Below are 6,499 nucleotides of genomic sequence, written 5' to 3' on the forward strand. Positions count from 1 at the left end.
GGTAAAGCAAAGTCGTGAAACCGAAAAGCGCCACACTCGTGAATAACATTTACTTGCGTACAAAGAAAAGCTTAAGCGCAAATAAATACATACATACAAAAGAGTAGAGGATCAAGGATATATAGTAGTCAAGCTCCAAGCTTAGCCTGCGAAGCTAAGGTTGGCCGGAGAATATTTGCATACATACATACATATAATTCCATATCTAAAGTCCTCAAAATAAACCCTAGTTCTCCAACAAAAGCCTATATGAGGTACCAAGGTATAATACATAAAAGGAAAAGTCTAAACATTTATATATACATAACAAAATATAAAAGCCCAAACTTCCGTTTTCGCTGCAATAGAACTTCAGACGCCTAGCGAGGTGCCTCTCGATCTGCATCTGAAAAATAACAATATCGTATGGGCTGAAAACCGGGAGTTCTCAGCATGGTAAAGGTACCACGTACATAAGATATAAGGTCCTGGAAATGCCAGAGGCAATCCTAGAACGCCGACACTCATATTATAATACTTAAAGGACTAAAATAGAAACCATGAATCAGGGTGGTTCTCTAAGGCTTTCTAAACTTAACCAATTCCTTAAATCTAACTAAAACTTAATTAGAACCCTAAATCTCTCTCGCCTTTCCTCCGTTCCTCTATTTTCAATGAAATTACACAGACAAACAAGTAGACAATGGCAAACACAAGTAGATTACAGGTACAGCAGGTAGCAAATATAGCAAGTAAGCATAATAATCACATAGGCAAGCCCAATTAATGCACGAGCAAACAAAACATACATAGGCATATGATGAATGTCTATCCTACTGGCCGTGAGCTCACGCGTCGGTTACTTTGCCAGAATCCGACACATCTGGTAGCTAATCCAGACATTTGTCTCTAGGTTACGCATCTCCAGGAGGAACTTTAACAAAGGAGAGTGCCTTTCCACCTTCTCCTGGAGGTTTTACGAAGGAGAGTGTCTTTCCATATCGAAGGAGTGTGCCTTTCTACCTTGCAACCAGAGAAGAATGTGGGGAAAACAATACAAAGGAGAGTGCCTTTCTACCTTCCCCTCATACCCATCACGATAAGAGAGGGAACTTCCGTTCTCAACCTGCCATCTAAATACATTTTTAAGTTAACATGCAAGCGGGTTCACACCCCAAATCTTGCCATCTCGACCATTCCGTCCATACCCAGTCATTGCCAGTCTCAACACTCACCCCTAAATTCTAATTCAATCACATCTTCGCACTTTCATTCTTAGTTCATCATTTTCCAAGCTTACTTCAGTCCCAAGTTATCATCCCTCCCTAGCTTCACCTTATCACTAGGCATACCACTAAGGTCTAGGGGCTAAAGAAGTAAAAATAGAGGTTTAGAGGTTCAAAATTTGGTTTGAAACACAAAATGTTCATTTGCTGAAAAATAGGGCTATACGTACGCATGTCATGTGTATGCGTATGCATACGTGTAATTTTGCCCATTATGCATACGCATTGCCTTGTCCGCATACGCATACTTGCCAGATAGAGACTACCCTTTGCGTATGGAAGGGTTCGCGTACGGAAGGGTTCGCGTACGCATATAGTGCAGATCAGTCAAAAATGACTAAGTTTGCAGAATTTTCAATTTTGCACTCCAAACTTTCGACGGCCATAACTTCTTCGTTTTAAAATATTTTTCATCCGTTTTTTGAACGGCATAAACTTCACAAACCAAATTTTTTATAAAATAAGTTTGAAATAATTTGGGAGTCCGGAAGCCGAGTTATGGCTCGCCAAAGTTTGGCCAAAAATCAGATTTTCACAAAATCTTCCAAACCTCTATTTTCACAAAACATGAATCACTAACCATATCAACTCAACCATACCCTGCTCCAAAACATACCAAAATCATAGCAACACAGCCCTGAATACTACCACAACCAAACATGCCACAATCCTAAACAATCTTATATATGAATTATTCAATTATACTAACAAGTGCATCAATATATCACCACATACTCATATTCATTCATGTCATATGGTCCTTCATCATTAATCATCATTCAACATTCCATTATCATCACAACCATCAATCACCAAACTGATACTCAACCTATCCAACAATTATCATCAAAGGTGCTAAGTAATTAACATAATCATGCAAATCCAACCTATCCTATGGTCATCTAGCCTATGTTTTCACAAGATATGATATATTAAATACGAGAAATCAAAATCATACCTTGGCCGATTTCTCTCCTAAGCCAAAAACACCCAAATTGACGGGGTCACAAGCCTCCGACACCGAAACCTCAACACCCAAGGCTTAAACAAGCATCCAATCTCACATATACACTACCTAACATATATTATCATATTCACATGCACCAACTTAATGCTAATTCATAATTAACAAAGGGATTCACCAGGTCTGAGGATCTTTACCTTGTATGTGCCTTAATCAAACAAGAGCCTGCTAATTCTCCAGGCTAGATTGGCCCTAGAACATCAACTTCACCAAAACCTCAACCTCTAAGCTATTAAATTTCAAAATTAAGAAGGGAGAAATAGAGGAATAAAACGTGACTTTCTTACCTTACAAAGTATTGGGCTTTGTAGAGCTCGACGCTGTGGTCGCTTGGCTGTAAACGATGCGGCGATCGGAGCTCCGGATAAAAAGTTATCTTGATTTGATTGGAGGATTAGGTTTTGGAACTCAAACCCTTCTCTCCTTGACTTGTTTCAGTGTTCATGCTGAATGGAGGAAGAAGATGGGGTTTTTATTAAATGTATGTGTCTTGTAGGTTGGGCCTTGGGCCCAATACAGGCCTAGTTCGCTCTGTTCGGTCCGTTCGTCCCAATCTTGGGCCGAATTCTTTGAATTTAGTGTCAAAATTCTTATTTTCATTACCTCTATCACATTAAACTACAAAATTTTATTTTCTAATTTTTTTATTAATAATTAATTTATTCGCTAATTATTTACTAACTCTCGGGTTTTACACTGTACATCCCCGGCTGACAGACAGATGTCAACTGGTCTACTTGAGACAAAAGCTTAAAATTCTTGACATATTGATCCCACACTTCTTCGTTCATTGACATGGGAGGATTCACTACTTGAGGTTGAAGTGCAACAGAATTCTCTTGAAAATCTGATACGAGCCCAGTTGATCGGTTTTGGTTAGCAAAAATTTGGTTAGAAGAATACACCATCCATTCATCAATGTCTAGCTGAGGAAGCATGTTGTTTGCAATTGCAGAATCACCTTGAGGCATGTCAACAAATTGAGAATGGGATACTGATGATTCTAATTGAGGTTGTATAAGCCATGAACCGGGTTGTGCAAGTGACTGTCTTTGGTCTACTTTGCGCAAGTCACTGATACCAACTATTGTACCCATATGCCTACAGGATGATGAAGCATATATAAAATTTTCTTACTTGTTCAGGAATTTTCACATCAAGCTGAATGGTTTAGCAACCATATTGTAGTACAGCATAATCCAAGGATCGAAAAATTACATGCGCTTACCGGATTCTTCTGTCTCAAACATTATACCAAATCTCATGCCAACTGAGAGTTGTGTCCCATATACAGATTTTCGGTACTTAGCAAGTGGAATAACAAATTCTGAAGGGCATGCCTTACCAATAAGTAGAAAGCAAATATTTCAGACACTAAAAAAAATTACCCTCACAAGTATCCTAGTTACATAATTTTCAAATTACCTGATAACTAGAACAGAATCGCCTACTCTAAGTCTTTTAGATCCGACAAATAAACTCCATCCTGTTATTAAATGGTGTCTATTGGGCTGACCTACACACACAAGTGTAAAAATTGCAAGTCCAGAGCACTCTCAAAATAATACAAAAAATATGCATTCGACCAAAATATCTAATTAAATTCTGTTTTAATTTTTGGTGTTTTATGCTCAGATTTTTGGGAAAGAAAAATGAAAATAGTGATTTTCTACCAAAGCAAAAGACAGAGTTGAACACTAAAAGGACCCCACCCCGGTATATATGTCAAAATATCCAAGTATTGTCATGCAAATCACGGACAACTAGTTCTTGTGTTGGAGACTGAATTGTGTAGTCATGAAATGAAAGTGAAAAATTAAGAAAAAACAAAACAAAATCAGATTGATACAACATCTCAAGCACAGGCAAAGAGGAATTAGTGAATTATCAAAATGGATATAATTCAAGTATAATGACAAAATGAGAAATTATTTTGCAATTCAATATTTTGCAGTGGTTACACGAAGAATATGAGAAATTATTTGATAAATTTAACAAAGAAAAAGTCTTTGCTGAGGAACTTGGATGATGTTGGCAAAGAAATGCAAGTAAATAACGAGAGTGGTTCCGTGAGCTGCAGCAGCAACGAAGCCGACAATGCCCTAGAAAAAGTCTTTGCTGGAGGAACTAGGCTCTTCTTCTTCTTTGTCCAGACGGAGAGGAGAACGACAAGCAGTTGCTGGTGCGTGCTGTTATGTGTAAAGACCGACAGAGAGGAAGAGCGGCTACGAAGAAGGGAGAAGGTGAGGATAGACTGCTGTTGTCCGGTAGGGGATTAGGGGTGAAGTTGCTCTTTATCATTAGATTGGTATATAAAGATGAAGAACAATTTTTTAGATATATATATATATATATTGGTATGAATGGGGTAGGAGAAATTATATTAGAGTTCATGAAAAACAAAGTAATTTTATAGTATATATGAATAATGAGATGTATCTTGATTTTGATTTTTAAATTGATTCAAATATAAAATTATAAAACTAAAGTTAATTAAATTTTAATTAAATTAAAAGGATTAGGGTTATTTTTGTCCAATACAAAAGAAAAAAATATTTAAGTCTTTTTCTTTAAATTAAATAAAATTTATTTTTTATTTTTATTAAAATATAAAGGTAATTTAGTAAAAACATTTATATAATATATATTTAAAAAAATTAATTACTGACGTAAAAAATATAATCCACATGTCGTGTTTTAATTTGTCCATATTTTTATTGTATCAGTACGTATAAATTTATCGTCATAACAAAATAAACACCATCAATTAAATATTGAGTGATTTAGTGTTTAACCAACTTTTGAGACGTTATAATTTACGAGAAATGTATTGTCAATTCGTGAAAATATATTGTAAAAAAGCTATTTTTTTATTTATAAAAGACTAAAAGTACAATTCATAAAATACGTATTGACAATATACGGAGACGTATCGTCAATTTGTAGGGACGTATTGCTACTTTCTAATTTTTTTTTTTTTTTTTTTTGGTTAAACATCATTGTGTCCAATAGATGTGTGTTTCACACACTGTTATGCAATATCAAAGCAAAAAATCCCAATATATATGCATTGAATAAGGGTGAAGGACCAAAGTCCAAAGTGTTGTCCTTTGTATTCCAAAGGGAACTTGGTTTTTTGGAGTTGAGCAATAATAGAAGTGTCCGTTACGTTGCATTTGTGAGTTGTGACTTATAATGTTAGTTGTAGTTATGTCATGTGTGTCGTAGGGTTGTGAATTATATGTATCACTCACTAGTCACTATTTACTACTACTACTACCTTAGACTGATTAGGTGACTATACCCTTGCCTTCAGGCTTCGTCTTTCTCAGCTAAGTGCATGCCACATGCCTATGTCTCATTCTCAATATACCTAATGGTCAAAGTCAAACCCAACATTATGACCCTTTCTTTGTCTTTTATATCTTTCAATTTCTTAGATACTTTAACCAAGAGAGCATCAGGTGAAGATGATATTATAGATTGATAAATAGATGGACAGATAATTAATTAACTTTTAACGTATTAAATTATCTAATGATTTATAATATTATTTTTATACAAAAAATTAAAAATGTTTTTTTTAATAAAAATGTCCACTTAATAAATTTAGTTTTAAATCTACCAATTTTTAACATAATTAAAGTTTAGTTTGATAATTTTTTTTACAATGTTTGTACTTTTTAAAAATATAAATATTTTATTTTGTGTTTAATAAATTAAAATAAGTATATATTTATAATTTTTAAAAGTTATATTGCTTTTAAAAATATTTAAAAAATTATTTTTTGAAATTTATTTGTATTTATTAAAATTAAAAAATTTAATATAATTTTATATACTAATAAATATTCAAATTTACTATTATGTTTATATTTATTATGATATTTTTAAATTTAAAAAGTTGTTTTAATAACGTAATTATTATTGTTTGTATTTATTAAAAATTATTTTTAAATTAATTTATCAAACATAAATATTATAAATTTTTAGACAGTTATCTTTTAAAAATTAGTTTTAATAAATTACTTTTAAAAAATAAAAATTTTATCAATCCCATCCTAAATTCATTAATTATTAGTTCCTAACTACTTTCTTATGTGTTTTTTTGAATTGAGTAATTTTAAATAGTATTTGAGTTGCATTTTAAGATACATACATAGACACTAATTAAGTAAGTTAACTTTGTTGGAAAAACAAATATAGGTAT

The sequence above is a fragment of the Arachis hypogaea genome, chromosome 12 (genome assembly GCF_003086295.3).
Source record: "Arachis hypogaea cultivar Tifrunner chromosome 12, arahy.Tifrunner.gnm2.J5K5, whole genome shotgun sequence".
Classification (NCBI taxonomy): domain Eukaryota; kingdom Viridiplantae; phylum Streptophyta; class Magnoliopsida; order Fabales; family Fabaceae; genus Arachis; species Arachis hypogaea.